Raw genomic sequence first — 23,295 nt, 5'->3', positions numbered from 1 at the left:
TGTTGCATTACTTATTGAACGCACCTCGTATTAAAGCTACTGTTGTTACCTTAATTCTCCAGTTACCGTGTTTTATGGTGAATAAAATTCTCTATATATTAATCCACTTACATGACGCGGTAGGTTAAGCAACAATTTGCTCATCGTATTTTGAATCAGGTCCCTTTATAATGGAAAACATGTTATTACCTAACGAACTGTGTCTCTTAAAAGTGTTAGCAGTTTTGCTTGTCTCCAATAAAGAAAGTTGTGTTTGCAGACAATAGCTACTCTACCATAATATTTGAAACTTGTGGCAGGCTTTTGATAATAGTAAGTCCTGATTTGATTGAACTAGAAGTTTATTGGTGTGTAGTACTGTAATAATATAACACATAATCAATTAAATACAGTACTGACAAGGTTTTTCTCGTTTGCAACACTTTCAAATACGACTAGAATATTTGTTCCTAGGTGCATGGTCATGCTGTACATTGCAACAGTTTCTCACATTAAAAAAAAAACTTACTTTTCCCTAGTGACAATTGCAGTTTCATGGAAACACAGTGGCACACATGAAGTGAGTGTTTTCATTCCTAAATTGAGTAACCAAATATATAAAACTTTAATTACGGGGATGGGTAGAGTGAAAATCTGAGGAGTGTTCCAAGCGACAACATTCTCCCGTCCAACTTACTATATATTTATTTCTTGGTGCGCAAAATTTTTCAGATTTGATATAATCTAAGAACAGGACATGTCAATATAACCTACAGAAACAAGACACTAACTGTAGGTAGAACAATATCTCCAAAATTTGAGAAATAACACTGTTTGCATAAACACGTATCACGTAAATAATTTTATGGACTGCAGCTTTAACAGCATTCTCAGCGACTCCAATACGAGCAAGATACCAGTCTACATCAAAGTTCTTCGTCTTTCTTTGAATTCATAAAACACTAAACAAACGTTTTGTTTGAAGTCGGCATCTACATCATCAAGTTCATTGTCATCACATTAGTTAGTCAAGTCTACCTCTGATCCAAACTGGGAGTATGTAATCGCAGCTTTCTCTCATAACATGTACGTTGCTTTTTTAAAGGGTCTCCCTCCTTCTTTGTAATTATTATTGTTTTCCGATTTTCGAGTTTCCTCTGATCTTCCATTTCTCTTCTTTAATTTTCAACATCCTGTTTCTATGGTATTCTCGTCAAAATATTGGGGTGTTGCTTCTGTTTGTTTGCTCTTTACATCTGTTGCTACATTTGCCACGTTGTAATTATAATAGAAAATGAACGTGTAGTGCAGTGGGCTTTTATGACGCACCTAACATTTTTGCACCACGTTCCCGCAGGGTGTATTGGTTGAATGAATATTGCAAACACGTTACAGAAAATGGTCATCTATTGTTATCTACTGAATACTTTATCTCCTTGTGTAGACACATATGAAGAGTATTCCTTTATTACACACTTTTAACAATGTTGTTGTTGTTGTTGTTGTGGTCTTCAGTCCTGAGACTGGTTTGATGCAGCTCTCCATGCTACACTATCCTGTGTAAGCTTCTTCATCTCCCAGTACCTACTGCAACTTGCATCCTTCTGAATCTGCTTAGTGTATTCATCTCTTGGTCTCCCTCTACGATTTTTACCCTCCACGCTGCCCTCCAATGCTAAATTTGTGATCCCTTGATGCCTCAAAACATGTCCTACCAACCGATCCCTACTTCTAGTTAAGTTGTGCCACAAACTTCTCTTCTCCCCAATCCTATTCAATACCTCCTCATTAGTTACGTGATCTACCCACCTTATCTTCAGCATTCCTCTGTAGCACCACATTTCGAAAGCTTCTATTCTCTTCTTGTCCAAACTATTTACCGTCCATGTTTCACTTCCATACATGGCTACACTCCATACAAATACTTTCAGAAACGACTTCCTGACACTTAAATCTATACTCGATGTTAACAAATTTCTCTTCTTCAGAAACGATTTCCTTGCCATTGCCAATCTACATTATATATCCTCTCTACTTCGACCATCATCAGTTATTTTACTCCCTAAATAGCAAAACTCATTTACTACTTTAAGTGTCTCATTTCCTAATCTAATCCCCTCAGCATCACCCGATTTAATTTGTCTACATTCCATTATCCTCGTTTTGCTTTTGTTGATGTTCATCTTATATCCTCCTTTCAAGACACTGTCCATTCCGTTCAACTGCTCTTCCAAGTCCTTTGCTGTCTGACAGAATTACAGTGTCATCGGCGAACCTCAAAGTTTTTATTTCTTCTCCATGAATTTTAATACCTACTCCGAATTTTTCTTTTGTTTCCTTTACTGCTTGCTCAATATACAGATTGAATAACATCGGGGAGAGGCTACAACCCTGTCTCACTCCTTTCCCAACCACTGCTTCCCTTTCATGTCCCTTGACTCTTATAACTGCCATCTGGTTTCTGTACAAATTGTAAATAGCCTTTCGCTCCCTGTATTTTACCCCTGCCACCTTCAGAATTTGAAAGAGAGTATTCCAGTTAACGTTGTCAAAAGCTTTCTCTAAGTCTACAAATGCTAGAAACGTAGGTTTGCCTTTCCTTAATCTTTCTTCTAAGATAAGTCGTAAGGTTAGTAGTGCCTCACGTGTTCCAAGATTTCTACGGAATCCAAACTGATCTTCCCCGAAGTCCGCTTCTACCAGTTTTTCCATTCGTCTGTAAAGAATTCGCGTTAGTATTTTGCAGCTGTGGCTTATTAAACTGATAGTTCGGTAATTTTCACATCTGTCAACACCTGCTTTCTTTGGGATTGGGATTATTATATTCTTCTTGAAGTCTGTGGGTATTTCGCCTGTCTCATACATCTTGCTCACCAGATGGTAGAGTTTTGTCATGACTGGTTCTCCCAAAGCCATCAGTAGTTCCAATGGAATGTTGTCTACTCCCGGGGCCTTGTTTCGACTCAGGTCTTTCGGTGCTCTGTCAAACTCTTCACGCAGTAGTTTCATCTTCATCTACATCCTCTTCCATTTCCATAATATAGTCCTCAAGTACATCGCCCTTGTATAAACCCTCTATATACTCCTTCCACCTTTCTACCTTCCCTTCTTTGCTTAGAACTGGGTTTCCATCTGAGCTCTTGATATTCATACAAGTTGTTCTCTTCTCTCCAAAGGTCTCTTTAATTTTCCTGTAGGCAGTATCTATCTTACCCCTAGTGAGACAAGCCTCTACATCCTTACATTTGTCCTCTAGCCATCCCTGCTTAGCTGTTTTGCACTTCCTGTCGATCTCATTTTTGAGACGTTTGTATTCCTTTTTGCCTGCTTCATTTACTGCATTTTTATATTTTCTCCTTTCATCAATTAAATTCAATATTTCTTCTGTTACCCAAGGCTTTCTATTAGCCCTCGTCTTTTTACCTACTTGATCCTCTGCTGCCTTCACTACTTCATCCCTCAGAGCTACCCATTCTTAATCTACTGTATTTCTTTCCCCAATTCCTGTCAATTGTTCCCTTATGCTCTTCCTGAAACTCTCTACAACCTCTGGTTTTTTCAGTTTATCCAGGTCCGATCTCCTTAAACTCCCACCTTTTTGCAGTTTCTTCAGTTTCAATCTGCAGTTCATAACCAGTAGATTGTGGTCAGAATCCACATCTGCCCCTGGAAATGTCTTACAATTTAAAACCTGGTTCCTAAATCTCTGTCTTACCATTATATAATCTATCTGATACCTTTTAGTATCTCCAGGATTCTTCCAAGTATACAACCTTCTTTTATGATTCTTGAACCAAGTGTTAGCTATGATTAAGTTATGCTCTGTGCAAAATTCTACCAGGCGGCTTCCTCTTTCATTTCTTCCCCCCAATCCATATTCACCTACTATGTTTCCTTCTCTCCCTTTTCCTACTGACGAATTCCAGTCACCCATGACTATTAAATTTTCGTCTCCCTTCACTACCTGAATAATTTCTTTTATCTCGTCATACAATTCATCAATTTCTTCATCATCTGCAGAGCTAGTTGGCATATTAACAATAACAATACAATACGCAAATTAACAATAAAATACGCAAATAGTATTATTTCTTGAAAAAACACTGGAAAAATTACAGCAAGCGGATACAAAATACGTATTACCTCGCTGCACTGAAGTGTGGCAGCTGATGGCTTCTTCATTCTGCCGAGCGAAAAGTATCAGCAATTACTGGACAGTGTTGCGAATTATTAAGTCTGAACAAAACAGTTTCATTTAAAGCGGTATATTTTTTTAGGATACATATTTCACACTTTACTGAAAAAGACGAACTTCAAGGAGATCCTATATACACAAAACATACTTCATGAAAATACCAAGGAATACTACATTGAATGTTAAAAACATCTTTCCTTTTTTACAACAGACAGCAGTAATGTTGATGAGCTTACTGGTTTAGAAAGTGACTTGATACAGAGACGCCTCATACTCCCCGGCGCTTCAGGTCCCCTCCATGCTCCCTTACAGTAGAAGCCAAATAACTAAATAAACAATTGAAGCCTCAAAGACTGAGTCGGCTGACAGTTGCTACTTTTAGTGATTATGTGGTTCCTCGAACAAATACTTTTCACTGGCATACGAGAAGTAATATCTGTGAGCGACCAGCCACTATAAGCATGGTATTCAAAGGGACATTCTCGGTAATTTTCCCACATCTTTTGCAGCAGGGTTATACCATGAATGCAGTAGAGAGGGAGAGAGATTACTGGCGGGAGCTTATCACCCTTCGACGTTAGTGAGCGACCCATTGATTGTTAACTGCAAGAGGCCGTTGCCAGGATACGAACGAAGACTGGACCCTCTGGACGTGCTATTAAGTTTCGCTGCAGGTGAGTCAGGTTTACTGCGAAGTTGCTGCAAAATGTTGTTCGCCTAAGGTAAGTCATACTTTGTTAAATATTTTTTGAAGAAACTGAAGTTGGTGATACAACATGCTTTGTTTCACTATATATTGTTCTTTATCAGACTATGTAACCAACGTGGTGACTATACTGTCATATATTTGGGCATATTTTTAACTACTGCACCTCGAAGCTTTTGCAGAAGGATGGGGTTTATAGTGGAAGGGTTCTTGACACATGCTCTTTCGTGTAAAAATAGTAATATATCATTAATTGCGGGATTATAAGCGTTAATGATCTGTGCGACTGCGGGAGACTGGAGCTTTCGGGTGAAAATAGGCGTACAGTAAATTACAGATAATAAGAACACTGTAAAACCATTAGACCCTTTATGCCACGAGAATCTGATCCATAGAATAACAGGTTAAAATATTAATATCAACTTAGCTCTGCCCTATATATTCACGTATTAATAAAAAGGAACAAGCAAAAAATTTGAAACAAGTATCGTGAAAATAACTCTACAAGTCGACTAGGGCTCATACAGGCAAGACAAAGTTTAGCTGTATAGCTCAGTAACAGATTGGTACGCCGTTAAGCATGTATACATGTTTCCGGAAAGAGATTTTCACTCTGCAGCGGAGTGTGCGCTGATATGAAACTTCCTGGCAGATTAAAAATGTGTGCCGGACCCCAGGCTGTGGCTAAGCCATGTCTCCGCAGTATCCTTTCTTTCAGGAGTGCTAGTCCTACAAGATTCGCAGGAGAGCTTCTGTTAAGTTTGGAAGGTAGGAGACGAGGTACTGGCAGAAGTAAAGCTGTGAGGACGGGGCGTGAGTCGTGCTTGGGTAGCTCAGTTGGTAGAGCACTTGCCTGCAGAAGAAAAGGTCCCGAGTTCGAATCTCGGTCCGGCATACAGTTTTAATCTGCCAGGAAGTTTCATGTAAAGATGTGTCAAAAGTAAATCGAAGCCGCCGTCGAAAAACAATCATTACCTATGTATTTGTTGCAGAAACTACCAGGTAAATAAGAGATTTATTACGAACCTATTTCCAAGGAAGAAAGCGTGTAGGATATCGAGGGGGGAAAAGTTCTATACACAGTACAAAGTAATAAGAAATTATACGTTCCGTAAGGAATGTGAAGCATGTATCGGAAAATAATCTGGGGCTACAAAAATTAAAACATTTATTGGGAATAAACCGAACTGTATACCGTAGAAAAATATTTTATCTCTGCTGCTTGATCGAACTTTAGGAGAGAGTGTTTTACCTTTCAACACTTTTCAGAGTTTTGCTCTAGCCAGCCCTAAGAGAAGTTTAACGTTCTTTCTTAGATTATTTTTAAATGACAGTGTTCATTTTTTTGTGTGCTGTAGATTTTTATTACATTACTAAAACTGCCCCGGGAAAGTAAAGTTTAACCAAGCGAGGAAAAATATTTTAATACAAAGCATCGCCATGTACCTAACATCAAATATTGTATTGAAATTTTAAAGTGTTCCAGTCGAGGAAATCTTATCAATCTTGTCCGTCACAATACTATTACTCTGCTACACAACATTAGTCAGTAAGTAAAAAAAATTAAGAAGAAATATCATCAGACGTCAGTTACAAGTTAAATGCATTTAGAAATAGAAACTACTGACAGCTAACACATATATATATTTTCAAGCTGGGTAAAATATTAAGATGTTAACGAAACGCAGATCCTTTCCAGATGTCATATGTTATATAGTATTTCTAAGTCTACCTGCATACCACGCAAATACCATATATCACTACCAGTAGAAGTGTTTGTTGTGTTTCAGGGTAAAAGACGGTACAAAATTGATGAAGGGTAGCTTAAATGACCATGTGTTGTATGATTAGTTTAAAAATCTATGGAATTTTACTTACCATAAAGTTCTGTAACTGAAGAATTAACAATATATTCCATATAACTTTGTATTTTATACAGCACTTAGTGCCTACAACTCAGTGTGTTTAAAAAGTTGTAAAAACACAAATTCAGCTCTCACAGCTATAAAAACTGTAGAAAATGCCGGAAACAGTTTATGGATGTATCTAGTGTGTATTCCTTTGTGTCTTTCTAAAATCGGTCTGTAGACTGACACAAAGACTTGGACCCATCATATGTTGCTAGATGTGTTATCCTCATGGTACGACTCTCTACGCTGCTATTAGAATTACAAATACTTCGCCGGCCAATGTGGCCGAGCGGTTCTAGGCGCGTCAGTCTGAATCCGCGCGACCGCTACGGTCGCAGGTTCGAATCCTGCCTCGGGCATTGATGTGTGTGATGTCCTTAGGTTAGTTAGGTTTAAGTAGTTCTAAGTTCTAAGGGACTGATGACCTCAGAACTTAAGTCCCATAGTGCTCAGAGCCATTTGAACTAACAAATACTTCGAAATTAACAGTAATACTAGAGAAGAAATCCAACAGTACAACAGATAAGAATAAATACGCAGAAACAGAAACGCATTTAAAAGTTTTACTGCTGCAACAAGGACTGACGAGTACAATATCGCGATTACAGTGGCAATATTAAATTTATCTAGTTTTCGTATGATAATTAACTTTTGCGTTAAAGGCGATGACATAATAAACAAAGTAAAGTGTGCTACTTCGGTAAGGTGCTCGAATACCATGGGTCACAATTGTACTGCAGTGTGTGACGTCACAGTTGTCGCTTGTGTCACTAATTGATGCGCTTTGGTTGTATCAGAAGCTTGTAGCCACACGAAGTCTTTACTAACCATCATTCAACAACTCTTTCCCTGCTACTCGCCTTTTCCTATTTTGTGTGAATTCCCGTTCATTTCCTTTCCTTTTGCAGTCTGTCGAACTTCTCCACCTGTCTTTCTATGATTACAGTAAAATCTGCTTTCACAACCTCCTACGTTATTCAACAATATTGTTGCAAGCATCACGACAAGACGTACGAGGTGGAAAAATGTGTAGTTTCAATAATTCCTACCAGACATATGGGGTGTATACAATCCAGGAACAGAAACGACTTTCTGCTGACGTTAATCAGCAGAGCCGCTGCTGAAATAAAGTTTTCATTATCCTGGAAAAAATGAGGTATTTCTGAGCGTCTTTTCATCGTCCCAGAAATGGTGAAAAACAAAGATGTTATTATCTTTCGTTCTTTAATGCTCTTGATGGTTAACATTCCTTGACGTCGTCCTTCCCCTAGGTCGCTGTATCGTACACCGCAGACTTTGAAACCTGAAACTGCTTCCATTATGACCTTTATATCTTTTTTTTGTTTCAAATGTGGATAGAAGTTGCTTGTCTATGCTTAACGTTACGTCTCATTTGCAGAACACATCAAAGTAGATGGAGGAGAATCATAATTACTTTGTCCTAAGTTTACGTCTTCAAAAATAGCAGCCTTGAGAAACTTTTTGAGTCAATATATGAATCAGGTGGAATTTTTTTATCCTACCAGCCTGACGAATACCATTTCGCGTCGTTGACGGGAGCAATGCTCATATCACCGCATCGCGGTGTACTTTAAGTTGGTCCACGTGTGCAGGACGAGATGACGCGGTTTACGTCAGATGACATGACGTCAAGCAGCAGGAGACGAAATGCTACTCTGAAAGTAATGGCTGACACCATGGCTAAGTTTCCCCCCCCCCCCCCCCCCATCCCCAGCGAATAAAAAAGTAACAGACGGAACACCAGACTTAAAACGCTGAATACTACAAAAGGCTTAGGAACTCGTGTCGAGGAAACTTATTTTTCTGGTATTAGTGGAACATTTATAACTCACTGACGTGCTGATACAATCCCATCATGTAGACAGCAGCTAATTTCAAAGGAATATAGCTTCATTTCTCAATACCATTCTGGCTGCAAGTTCACGTTGAGGATAAACAGTTGCTGGTGACTTAGCATTATTCAGTTGTACTATGCCTGACTCAATTTGAAATCTCTGGTTTTCTGTCAGTTTCCGAGTAGTGGATCCTACTACTTTCGGGAGCCTGAGTGTACGGCCATGAGCGGTTTCGCTCGGCGGTTGACAATGGGGAATTTTTACTGGTTCACTGCAACTAAGATGATGCAGTGTACGACGCAGGAAGATCATAAAGAGCCCTTTCTTTTCTTTTGAGTCATCAGTCTTCTGACTGGTTTGATACGGACCGCCACAAATTCGTCTCCTATGCCAATCTCTTCGTGTCAGTGTAGCACTCTCAAGATACGTCCCCAATTATTTGCTGGATGTAGTTTCTGTATTTCTCTACAGTTTTTTCCTTCTACAGCTCCCTCTAGTACCACTGTAGTCATGCTCTGGTGTCCTAACAGGTGTCCTATCATCCAGTCCCTTCTCCTTGTCAGTGTTTACCTCGTATTCCTTCTCCTCTCCGATTCTGCTTCAGGAACTCCTCATTCCTTACCTCATCAGTCACCTAATTTTCAACGTTTGCCTGTAGCATCGCACCTAAAGTGCTTCGATTACCTTTTCACTACAATGCAATGCTGTGCTCAAAACATACATTTTCAGAAATGTTTTCCTCAAATTAAGGTCTACGTATGATACTAGTAGACTTCTCTTGACCAAAGTTGCCCTTTGTGCCAGTGCTTGTTTGCTTTTGATGTCCTCATTGCTCCGTCCGTCATTAGTTATTTTGCTGCCTGGATTGCAGAATTCCTTAACTTCCTCTACTTCGTGAGCCCTACTTACTACTTTATTCGCTGTTGGCGGAACACCCCTAACGCAAGACACACTCGGAGGAGATACTGCAACCACATCTGTGACTTCACAAAAATGACCGTATTTTCAAACTGTCCTGTAACTGACAAATTAACAGAATAGAAAAGGCAAATCAAATCCGAAAAATTAGTCCCCTTCCATAGAAGACGTATGTATCAGTACTAGTGATTGCTAGTACTTAACTAACGTAGAATATATTTTCATATCGGACTTAATATTCAACGAAATAAGAAACATCTATGAAACCATTTTGCTCTAGGCTGTGAGCCAGCATATTCGCAGTGGACCATAGTTCCCGCGGGGGCCTAAACCGGAAGAATTTACAGAAGGGGCTCGGACACCGGGAGAAGCCGAATGCCAGGCAGTCAGACTATCCCACGCCTTGAGACTGCTGGACCTGGGCATCAGAAGCTAAATTCACAAAAAAGACTGCCTCACACATGGTGCTAGGAGATTGGAGTCTGTTTTTAATGAGCTGTATGTGGCAGGTAAATGTCGTTTTCGCCAGAGACCCCTTAAGAACGATTTTGTGGAGATAATAGTAGAAAGCGTGAATACTTCGAAATACACAGACCCCTATAGATAAAATCTGATAGTAGAGTGAAGAACAGCGCAGTTTATGATGTCTTTGAAATCATGGGACACAGCCATCAACCTCAGGCACTAGAAGACAAAAATGTTTAACGCAATGGGAAAAACACTACGATTATGCAACGTAAACAATTTACAAGTAGAAAAGAGAAACGCAGCTGTGCTTACGAACGTAATTTTTCACTGCCCATAGACAGATACAGAAAGAGAGGCGGACACAGTTCTCAGCGCAAAGTGTTAGATAGCTTGTTACTGGTTAAAAGGCGGAAGTGAGGCTTAGGGTCGGAGGCCAGCGTCCTTTAAGACAGCTCACCACTGGTCCGCAGTCATAATGTCAATCGTTCAGCCAAGCAAAGTTTTGTGACCAAAGAAAAATGCAGAGATTTGCGTGTTGCTTACAGGAAGCAGGTCCCACAAAATTACTCCTCAGGTCCAACCTCTTCAAACAGGCCTGATGATTTGTGAACCTACAAGGAACCTACTGGATGCGAGGCACCAAGTTGAATCTTTAATAAGGCTCATTGCAAAGTGTTCTGTTAATAATTATAGCAGGAAAAATGTTAGCTATTAAAGATTCACCTTGAGTATCAAGAGGGCGACAGAAAATGAGTGCCCGGGAGGTGCACAGGTTAACATCCTATCGAATGTAAGTATTACATTTAAAACATGAGCTTCGTCGACCTTCAAGAAATATTCAGAACAAATCATTAACTTGAACAGTGAATTAAAAATACCGTGACATAATGACCACAGAGATTCGCACCCTAAAGATCGAAGGAGAATTCCTTGGGAGTTACAAATCGTCCAGTATGTTCAGCTAGGTATCAACTTCCAAAGAATACATATACACTCCTGGAAATGGAAAAAAGAACACATTGACACCAGTGTGTCAGACCCACCATATTTGCTCCGGACACTGCGAGAGGGCTGTACAAGCAATGATCACACGCACGGCACAGCGGACACACCAGGACCCGCGGTGTTGGCCGTCGAATGGCGCTAGCTGCGCAGCATTTGTGCACCGCCGCCGTCAGTGTCAGCCAGTTTGCCGTGGCATACGGAGCACCATCGCAGTCTTTAACACTGGTAGCATGCCACGACAGCGTGGACGTGAACCGTATGTGCAGTTGACGGACTTTGAGCGAGGGCGTATAGTGGGCATGCGGGAGGCCGGGTGGACGTACCGCCGAATTGCTCAACACGTGGGGCGTGAGGTCTCCACAGTAAATCGATGTTGTCGCCAGTGGTCGGCGGAAGGTGCACGTGCCCGTCGACCTGGGACCGGACCGCAGCGACGCACGGATGCACGCCAAGACCGTAGGATCCTACGCAGTGACGTAGGGGACCGCACCGCCACTTCCCAGCTAATTAGGGACACTGTTGCTCCTGGGGTATCGGCGAGGACCTTTCGCAACCGTCTCCATGAAGCTGGGCTACGGTCCCGCACACCGTTAGGCCGTCTTCCGCTCACGCCCCAACATCGTGCAGCCCACCTCCAGTGGTGTCGCGACAGGCGTGAATGGAGGGACGAATGGAGACGTGTCGTCTTCAGCGATGAGAGTCGCTTCTGCCTTGGTGCCAATGATGGGCGTATGCGTGTTTGGCGCCGTGCAGGTGAGCGCCACAATCAGGACTGCATACGACCGAGGCACACAGGGCCAACACCCGGCATCATGGTGTGGGGAGCGATCTCCTACACTGGCCGTACACCACTGGTGATCGTCGAGGGGACACTGAATAGTGCACGGTACATCCAAACCGTCATCGAACCCATCGTTCTACCATTCCTAGACCGGCAAGGGAACTTGCTGTTCCAATAGGACAATGCACGTCCGCATATATCCCGTGCCACCCAACGTGCTCTAGAAGGTGTAAGTCAACTACCCTGGCCAGCAACATCTCCGGATCTGTCCCCCATTGAGCATGTTTGGGACTGGATGAAGCGTCGTCTCACGCGGTCTGCACGTCCAGCACGAACGCTGGTCCAACTGAGGCGCCAGGTGGAAATGGCATGGCAAGCCGTTCCACAGGACTACATCCAGCATCTCTACGATCGTCTCCATGGGAGAATAGCAGCCTGCATTGCTGCGAAAGGTGGATATACACTGTACTAGTGCCGACATTGTGCATGCTCTGTTGCCTGTGTCTATGTGCCTGTGGTTCTGTCAGTGTGATCATGTGATGTATCTGACCCCAGGAATGTGTCAATAAAGTTTCCCCTTCCTGGGACAATGAATTCACGGTGTTCTTATTTCAATTTCCAGGAGTGTAGAATCATATTGGTGCAAAGGGGTGATGCGAACTGATGAAATGTGGTGGCATTCAGCCGAATGTGAAACAGTATACCGTGGAGCTTATCGTGAAACTGGCTGTCCTTCAAGGCGTAACTGCAGATAGTGCGATAATAGGTTTTATAGGCACGGAAGAAGCAAATATTCAGAGCCAAAATTTTTTCAAAAAAATGTTCAAATGGGTGTGAAATCTTACGGGAATTAACTGCTAAGGTCATCAGGTCCTAAGCTTACACACTACTTAACCTAAATTATCCTAAGGACAAACACACACACCCATGCCCGAGGGAGGACTCGAATCTCCGCCTGGACCAGCCACTCAGTCCATGACTGCAGCGCCTGAGACCGCTCGGATAATCCCGCGCGGCTGCTGAATTTGTCCAATGGTTCCAGATGGTATGAACTGTAACGTTACACACTTTTCGGGATTGGTAATTTGCTCTAAGGAAATATGGTTTTTATACGTAAATCCCGGAATCAATCAATAGCAAATTATTATGACAAGCTATTGGCCAAAAGCAGTGCTCGTACAACAGTTGTTCTCTTACACCCTTATCCCACTTTTGCTTGCTATGTCGTAAGTATTCCGTACTGCTCTTGCAAGGTCATACACACGAGGAAGAATCGTAGGGGGCGGAGCAGCTCCAACTTCACGCAGCACAATAAATAAATTTCCAGCCGATTTTCCATCCAGATTAACAGTCGGCATACTTGTATACGAACGCGGCAAGATATTGATGTTAATTGCTCTTGATACAGCTCTCTCGATACCTCTAATTCCATATCTATTTCCCCTTCAGATCCTGATTTGTTGGTGCTGAAAAAGAAATTCCTTACGAACGATGGGATAAGTTTGTCGTCTTCATCTACAACTTTTCGGGCTGATTCCACAGTTTGCTGTTCATCCTGAAGTTGACGCTTTGTTTGAAATTTGGTTGTCTTTCCTCTTCCAATTCTGTAGCACTGTTTGAAGGCCGGCCGGTTTGGGCGAGCGGTTCTAGGCTCGTCAGTTTGGAACCGCGCGGCCGCTACGGTCGCAGGTTCGAATCCTGCCTTGGGCACAGATGCGTGTGATATCCTTAGGTTAGTTAGGTTTAAGTAGTTCTCAGTTCTAGGGGACTGATGACCCCAGACGTTGAGTCACATAGTGCTCAGAGCCATTTGAACTGTTTGAAGTTATGCAAATGCCGGCCAGTGTGGCCGTGCGGTTGAAGGCGCTTCAGTCTGGAACCGCGTGACCGCTACGGTCGCAGGTTCGAATCCTGCCTCGGGCATGGATGTGTGTGATGTCCTTAGGTTAGTTAGGTTTAATTAGTTCTAAGTTCTAGGCGACTGATGGCCTCAGAAGTTAAGTCGCATAGTGCTCAGAGCTAGCCAAGTTATGCAAATATCTACTGGTTCCTTTCCAGTGACTGTAAACTACGTCGCGTGCAGTTGAATGCGCAGAACGAAATAGATCACTATCATGCACATTTTGTAAACTGTATCGAGCTTCGTTGAAACGCGTAAACACCAGTCTTTGTAACAGGTGTGCCTTTTTTTTTGTTATGGTTTTAGGGCGCAAAACTGCTACGGTCATTAGCGCCCGGTCTGTGGCTTAGGGAAAGGTAAAAAAAACTAAATTGGAAATCAGCAGCAATGGGAGCGAAACTCAAAAAGTGGGGAAACTAAAAAACGGAAGGAAAGCTTAGAAAACGACTATAGAAGGAGGGGGGTAGTTTTCCCCAAAAAGTGCTTCAAATGACCGACGTCAGCTCACTGACACTCAGCGCGTACCATCTGCCAAAATGGAAGATATATCAGGCGACAGCTGTAGACGGGCGCGTAGCGGAGTAAAATAGGGAAGTGTGCCTTGTCCTCCCTTCAGTATTGGTAATTTTTCTTATGCACCACACTGTCACAAGGTTACGGACTTACTAGAAATCTTTCCATTTTTGTTTTTCTACTATGCTTCGGATGATCTTCCATGTATGTAATTATATTTGGTACCCGCTCCTTCGACAACGATTTTCCTTTAGTACATTTCACTGGGGCGGGATTTGTCGCTCTATTCGACAAGGATGATGGACTACATTGCTCGACACGTTTCAGTATCACTTTCACTTGTTAAGCATGTATCGTCATCATTGTACTCCTCATGAACGTTGTCCGCACAGTCGATTGTATACGACGCATCAAGGGTTAGTTAGATAGCAGCTGGAAGGAGCAGTAGAGAGGAAAGCTAGTAGAAAAGAGCAAAGACTAAAATATGCGAATTACATTATACGTTGTTATGAGACTGTATTCATATAGAGACGGTGAGATTAACACAAAGTAATAGAGGACTGATTACAGCATGAAACCAATGGTAAATTATCAAACGTAAACAAATTACCATTCAGTATGAAGTATTTTTAGTTAAATTTCTTTAACAGTAATGAAATACACATGTCTTTTGCCTAAATGTTTTCGTGTTTTGTAGTCGTTCTAACGTACTCCTCATGATTCAAACTCTCGAATATTGATGAAGGTTACTTTTTTGACACGGGTGAATATGGAGTATAAATCAGTGCCTCAAATCCTGTAATTCTTCAGACTTCCCGGCAATGTGATGTAATCTTGAGGTGTATGGCATTCTGGCGGATATCACCGTCCTTGTTGTACGATATATCGAGTACGAGACTTACTTGCTACCCAAGACTGCTCGTCGATTGGAACGTGTTTAGTATTCTTACCGAGGCTCTCTAACTGCCTCATCAGTTCGAGGTGTACCGTTTGCGGTCCGCTCCTCTAGTAGAGGCCGCAAGCTTTCCTCCTGCGACAATGACGCCCTGGACGAGCGGTCGACCAAGTAGCGGCCAAACAAAACGCTGCGAATAGCCAGGCAGCAGTCTTCACACGGAGACTACTGACACCCGATCTGCCGCCAGTTGCCATGATGGGAAACCCTGGCTGACGGACCTTTCCTTGGTCCGAGATGTGTGCATTTTCAGCGTTACAGTGCTTCTCCTGCTGTTCCTGACGGGCTGGCAAAGATGTGTACGTTTTGTAGAGGATAGGCTTGTCGGTTATCTGAAAAACCGTAAAGAAACAAGTGTAGGTGTCAAGTTGACATTAGTACAGATTCATTTTAGGGCCTAGGCCTCTCTCCCCCTTCTGCTTTTTCTTGATGGCTTGAATTTAATCTCAGTGAGGCTGAAATAATCAAGTGATGTGAGTTCTCCTGGAAAAATTAGACCGCTTCCTCGGTCATATCATTCCAGTCTGGATGGTTGAAAATGAGATAGGAATTTATGAGTTCGACGTCTGCCCAAGGCATAAACTACTTGCCCACGTATTCCCAACTAAAGGTTTAGCACCACCATTGGAAATCATGGGGTTGTTTTGGGACATTGGGGATGTCAACAGTGGTGGAGGGATAAGGACAGTCGTGGTATATATGGGTTCCATTACAGAGACAGACGGCGATCTTGTTAAGCACCACGCTCACAATTTTCCTGTTCAGAAGTGGCAGCAACTCGAAAAACGGCTCTTCTTTTTCTTCTCCTTCTTCTCTCTCTTCCAGCACTGTTTCGAGACGGGGAGAAGGCAGGGGCCGGCGTATCTGAATCCATGGCCACCTCTCAGCCTATTACATCTCTGCCGAGGCCGTTGACCGTCTGCCTGGCTCTAGCAGGTGTCTCCAGCTCCATGGCCATCTCCTCGGCTGCCTGCGTTTCCGCATCGGCCCAGGTGGCGACTGTCTGCGTATTCACTTTTACCCCCTTCTTGGTGGGGACGGGCGCCTCTTTTTGTGATGTGAGCGGCACGCGAGAGTGAGCTTCATGCAGGTGCCGCTTTCCTCGTCTTCGTGGCAGCGAGCCCTGGTGCCCCCTCTTCGGCCAGCGGAAACGTGGTGGGGGTCCAACATCCTCCTCTGCAGTCTTGCAGGACCTACTCATACTCTCCCTTTAATTGTCGCGGCTCCAGTTTTCGACATAGCTACAGCTTCGATGGGTTGCCGCACGTACGCCACTGCAGTTGACACGCAACCGAGCTTGGTCACGTGTTTGGTGCAGCTGCGTGTCTCATGTGCTTTCGAACACTTCAAGCACGCAGCCGCAGTTCTGCTGTATTTGGCGAAGTGGCCAAGTTGTTGACAGCGGAAGCATTGCTCTGTCTTCGTCTCCTGGTTCTTGTCGTCGCATTCGTGCCCGGCCAGCTTGAGCAGGATCTCAACCACGGCAGTGACTATGCCTCACTTTCCACGTCCACACATTATGGACGACCGAGAGCAGCAGCGATGTGCCAACGCGCCTGGCCGAGTGCTGGTGTTTCCTTCAAATGGTCCAAATGGCTCTGAGCACTATGGGACTTAACTGCTGAGGTCATCAGTCCCCTAGAACTTAGAACTACTTAAATCTAACTAACCTAAGGACATCACACACATCCATGCCCGAGGCAGGATTCGAACCTGCGACCGTAGAGGTCGCGCGGTTCCAGACTGTAGCGCCTAGAACCGCTCAGTCACTACGGCCGGCTGGTGTTTCGTCCTCGGTTCCATCGACCCGTCACGTTTTCGGTCTGGAGCGCCAAGTGCCCTACTTGCGGTTTGTTTTCCAAATCCACACTCTCAGTTCTTTATCTTGTGGAGTTTAACTGCTGCTCCCATTGCGTTTTCAGCAACTACAGCACAGGATCCCAGACTATACTGAGTTCACGATGTAATTTTTCACCTTTATCTCTATAGACTCTCTTGCATCACTGTCACGGGATGTCTGGTTCTGTGCCAGAATTCTTGTTTCATCGTAGTTCATGGAGTGAGTGAGCTCCAGATAGTGTCATCAGTGAATGGTTTAGTTGCCGGTCTTAATCAGGTGGACCTCTAATGTTCTTTGCATATGATTGTCACTGTGCTAGATAAGTGGCTATTGTATGAGATGCCACATCCGCAAAGTATATTAAAAACTCCTGGTTTTCGTAACATCCGGTCATCTTTCCTTCTAGTCCTCTTATTTTGGTGGATTGACAGAATACATACGTGATGTGGTGCTTCCTGAGAATGCAACTCATTTTGGCAGAAATAGGTCCTCAATACGGCAGGTACGCCACAGTCTCTGCCTTATCTAGCTCTTCTTCTAGATCATGTGGCGTAGTGGCTGGTTGAAGGCCGTTCTGAATCGGTTTGACCGTGTATCCATTCTTGCAGAACACTGATTGTAAATGCTTATTTCTACTGTGTCAGCAGGCTGTTGTGGTCGAGCGGCTTTAGGCGCTTCAGTCCGGAACCACGCTGGTGCTATTGTCGCAGGTTTGAATTCTGCCTCGGGTATGGATTTGTGTGATGTCCTTAGGTAAGTTAAGTTGAAGTAGTTCTAAGTCTAGGGGACTGATGATCTCAGATGTTAAGTTCCATAGTGCTCAGAGCCATTTCAACCATTCTACTGCGACATTAACTGGGTCTGGATCTGACAAATGTCTGCCAGTCAGTCCTTCCATGAAGTATACTGAAACGATGCTTCTGACACAGACCCTCAGGCAATGTTAAAGAGCCTGTAGAGATAAAGGTGACGGCTAACCCGGTGAACCGTGACACTGGGTACTGTCCCAGTGGAGCCTGAGATCCTACACTGGATTTGATGCTAACACAACGGGGGCAGCAGCAGAAATCACCAAAAAGAAGAAATGAGGACGCGAACATCGGAAACAAATCCCAGATGGAGCACCAAGCGCACCGGACCGAAGATGGAAAATTGCAGAGCGCTACTACCGGGAGCGGACCGCAAAGGGAACACGTGGAATCGCTGCACACCGAAAACGGAACGCTGGCTCACCGACGGCGGCATGGGACCGAAAACAAACCAGCAGCGCTCGGACTAGCAAGTGTAGACCGCTGAGAGGACACCTGGACCCGCGGCAGACTACAAATACACTCCTGGAAATTGAAATAAGAACACCGTGAATTCATTATCCCAGGAAGGGGAAACTTTATTGACACATTACTGGGGTCAGATACATCACATGATCACACTGACAGAACCACAGGCACATAGACACAGGCAACAGAGCATGCACAATGTCGGCACTAGTACAGTGTATATCCACCTTTCGCAGCAATGCAGGCTGCTATTCTCCCATGGAGACGATCGTAGAGATGCTGGATGTAGTCCTGTGGAACGGCTTGCCATGCCATTTCCACCTGGCGCCTCAGTTGGACCAGCGTTCGTGCTGGACGTGCAGACCGCGTGAGACGACGCTTCATCCAGTCCCAAACATGCTCAATGGGGGACAGATCCGGAGATCTTGCTGGCCGGGGTAGTTGACTTACACCTTCTAGAGCACGTTGGGTGGCACGGGATACATGCGGACGTGCATTGTCCTGTTGGAACAGCAAGTTCCCTTGCCGGTCTATTAATGGTAGAACGATGGGTTCGATGACGGTTTGGATGTACCGTGCACTATTCAGTGTCCCCTCGACGATCACCAGTGGTGTACGGCCAGTGTAGGAGATCGCTCCCCACACCATGATGCCGGGTGTTGGCCCTGTGTGCCTCGGTTGTATGCAGTCCTGATTGTGGCGCTCACCTGCACGGCGCCAAACACGCATACGACCATCATTGGCACCAAGGCAGAAGCGACTCTCATCGCTGAAGACGACACGTCTCCATTCGTCCCTCCATTCACGCCTGTCGCGACACCACTGGAGGCGGGCTGCACGATGTTGGGGCGTGAGCGGAAGACGGCCTAACGGTGTGCGGGACCGTAGCCCAGCTTCATGGAGACGGTTGCGAATGGTCCTCGCCGATACCCCAGGAGCAACAGTGTCCCTAATTTGCTGGGAAGTGGCGGTGCGGTCCCCTACGGCACTGCGTAGGATCCTACAGTCTTGGCGTGCATCCGTGCGTCGCTGCGGTCCGGTCCCAGGTCGACGGGCACGTGCACCTTCCGCCGACCACTGGCGACAACATCGATGTACTGTGGAGACCTCACGCCCCACGTGTTGAGCAATTCGGCGGTACGTCCACCCGGCCTCCCGCATGCCCACTATACGCCCTCGCTCAAAGTCCGTCAACTACACATACGGTTCACGTCCACGCTGTCGCGGCATGCTACCAGTGTTAAAGACTGCGATGGAGCTCCGTATGCCACGGCAAACTGGCTGACACTGACGGCGGCGGTGCACAAATGCTGCGCAGCTAGCGCCATTCGACGGCGAACACCGCGGTTCCTGGTGTGTCCGCTGTGCCGTGCGTGTGATCATTGCTTGTACAGCCCTCTCGCAGTGTCCGGAGCAAGTATGGTGGGTCTGACACACCGGTGCCAATGTGTTCTTTTTTCCATTTCCAGGAGTGTAGAACACTAGCCCACAGACAGGCACTCCGGACCGAAAAGGGAACGCCTAAGGACGCTACTACCGGAAGCGAACCGCTGGCGCAACATCTTGAACCGACGAGGGGAGAGGAAGAGCATAGGTATAAGTTCTGGACCCATTCCACTCGACAAGCACTCACAACCGTAGGTGGAAGCATAAGCGGCCAAAGACACTGCTAGCCAGGGCATAACCACCTATAGCCAGCTATGATATACTCACAAGCAATAACATCTGCAAGCCCCTACAAATCATCAACATTAACTGGATATGCCAGCTGCTATCACAGCCGACCAACAGGCTACAGCAGCGAAGCCGACAAACTCGCACACTAACGCAAAAACAAACCTCCAATACTCCCTTACACTCTGAATCCGATATATGACGTATCGGACACTAAACGAAGATGAACCCCGGTTGTTTTTCCAGTAACTGTAAAATTTACTATGACTGAAAAGTGTGGGCTCTGTCGTAGGTTTGTGAGTAGTGGATTACGGTGTGGGATTTGTTCAAAGTATTTTCATTGGGGGGAATGCAGTGGGGAATGCAGTGGGGAAGCCAGTGGTCATTTTAGGGAGATCCTTTCCTGGGAATGTAGAATCTGTAGTAGAAACAAGTTAATAGAGGAGCAGGAGCGTAAGATCTGTGCCCTTCAGGTGCAGTTACAATGCGCAAAGGAGGAACTAGATAGGTTGAGGAGGGCGAAGGGTTGTGGGGAATGGGAACTGGCAGTTGGGCAGAAGGTAGCTAGGAAGAGGAGGTATTCAGACAGTTTTGCTTTGCATACATGCAATAGATACGACCAACTGCCAGAGTTGAGTGGAGAGGAGCCTCGTGTAGCCGTAGATGTAGGTAACTTGCAACAGTCCTCAGCAATTAGGAGGCCTAGGTTAGTTGCAAAGTCTAGCAGAAAGTAGGTTCTGCTGCTAGGTAGTTCCCACGGTAGAGGTGTGGGCCCGCAGCTGCAGGAAGAGTTGGGGAGTGAGTACCAGGTCACCAGCATTGTGAATCCTAGAGCAGGGTTGGATCAGGTGACTGAAAGCATAGGGGAGTTACGTAAGAATTTTACGAAAGAGGATCAGGTAGTGATAGTGGGTGGAGCAGGGAACAGTCTCGATAGGGACGGGGAATATGATGTCAGTGGTGACTTGGTTAAGATAGCTACTCAAACTGGTGGCACTAATGTGCATTTCGTGCAACTGTTTCAGCGTCATGATCGGCGTCACCTTAATGTGGCTGTTAGGCGCGTTAATGTGGGGCTGGGGAGGGCGCTGATGGCGGAGGGCATGGGTCACATCTCAGTGGTGCCAGTTGGGTCTATCAGTAGATGGCGTTTCACTAGGCATGGCCTGCACCTCAGTAGGTATGGCAAGGGGAGGCTGGCTAAGCTTATAGGTGACAGTGTAGTGGGTGGTGCTGGTGGTAGTGGTGTCACTCATGGAAAAATTCCTGTAGTAGTTGGTGTTAGAGCTGCACCTTTTTTAGACTGAAGTCAGCTGATAGGTATACCTGCTTAAAGGAAGTTCCTCTAACTATGGGCTCACCTCCAGAGGATGTAATGTCTCCAAGTAGAGAAGGAATTAGCATATTTCATCAAAATATAAGAGGTATTAGAGATAAAGTTAGTGAACTGCTAATAGATGTTAACTCTGAAATTATTGGTATATCAGAGAACCACTTAAATAATTTGATAATTCAGAGCCTTCCTTTACCAGGCTACAGATTAGCTGGCTGTTTCTCAAGGAGTTCCTTGCGGGGTGGGGGAGTGGCTCTGTACTTAAAAAACAGTATTTCATTTGAGTACATAGACGTATCACGACACTGCACTGAACAGATATTTGAAAGTTGTGCAGCATTAGTTCAATTTAGTGAAACTAAACTTCTAATTGCTGTTGTTTATAGGTCCCCTAACTCCGACTTCAGAGCATTTTTGCTTAAGCTAGAGAGGATTCTTGACTCACTTTGTAGGAAGTACCAGAAAGTAGTTACATGTGGTGACTTCAATATTAATTTTGTACATGATTGTGCAAGGAATAGGATGTTGGTAGATCTCCTAAATTCATATGATCTGATGCAAACTGTGTTTTTTCCAACTAGGGTGTAGGGGAATTGTGTTAGTAAAAGGGTGAATGGCCTTTCAGACCATGATGCACAAATTTTAACACTAAATGGTTTTTGTACTCAAACCAATGTCGTATTTAATTACAAACTACGTAGGAAAGTTAATCCCACAGAAATAGAGGGTTTTTCAAAACTTGTCAAGGTACAAGAGTGGCAAGATGTTTATAGTGCCGATAATATAGATGATAAATACAATGCTTTCCATAACACATTTCTCATGCTCTTTGAGAGTTGCTTTCCATTAGAACATTCTAAACGGGGTACTAGCAGTATTGGACAGCCCAGTTGGCTGACTAGTGGGATAAGGATATCATGTAGAACAAATCGGGAATTATATGAAAATGTTAGAAGTAGTCACAATGAAGCTACAGTAGCCCATAACAAACAGTATTGTAAGGTGCTTAAAAATGTTATTAGCAAGGCAAAAAGTATGTGGTGTGCAAATAGAATAGCTAATTCACAGGATAAAATTAAAGCCATATGGTCAGTTGTGCAGGAAGTGTCTGGTCAGCAACACAAGGTTGATGATATAAAGTCAGTTTGCAGTAATAATATTTCTGTTACTGATAAATCAGATATATGTTCAGTATTTAACAACCATTTTCTGAGCATTGCTGGTGAATTAAATAAAAATTTAGTTTCTTCAGGAAATCACATAAATTTCTTAGCAAATGGCTTTCCGAGATTGACGTCTGAAATACTCCTATGTGATACAGACAAGAGGGAGATTGAGTCAATAATTAAATCACTCAAGACTAAGAACTCTCATGGTTATGATGGAGTGTCTAGTAGAATATTAAAGTACTGTGCTGCACATGTTAGCCCTGTATTTAGCCATATTTGTAATTTTTCCTTTAGGAATGGTCAGTTTCCCGAGCGATTAAAGTACTCAGTAGTAAAGCCGCTTTATAAAAAGGGAGAAAGGGATAATGTAGATAATTTTAGACCTATTTCTATGCCATCAGTGTTTGCAAAAGTTATCGAAAAGGCTGTGTGTGTAAGGTTAATTGATCATTTTATATCACACGATTTGCTATCAAATGTACAGTTCGGCTTTAGAACTCGTTTGACAACTGAAAATGCTATATTCTCTTTTCTCTGTGGGGTACTGGATGGTCTAAACAAAAAGTTTCGAACGCTTGGCGTATTTGTTGATTTAACAAAGGCATTTGACTGTGTTGATCTCACAATAGTGCTCCAGAAGTAGGACCATTACGGAATAAGGGGAGTAGCTCACAATTGGTTCTCCTCTTACTTTAGCAACAGGCAGCAAAACGTCATTACTCACAATGTTGATAACGGCTGTGATGTGGTATCTGAGTGGGGTACTGTCAAGTGGGGGGTGCCCCAGGGATCAGTGTTGGGGCCGCTCCTGTTCCT

The sequence above is a fragment of the Schistocerca nitens genome, chromosome 6 (assembly GCF_023898315.1).
Source record: "Schistocerca nitens isolate TAMUIC-IGC-003100 chromosome 6, iqSchNite1.1, whole genome shotgun sequence".
Taxonomy (NCBI): domain Eukaryota; kingdom Metazoa; phylum Arthropoda; class Insecta; order Orthoptera; family Acrididae; genus Schistocerca; species Schistocerca nitens.
This window is presented reverse-complemented; position numbering follows the sequence as displayed.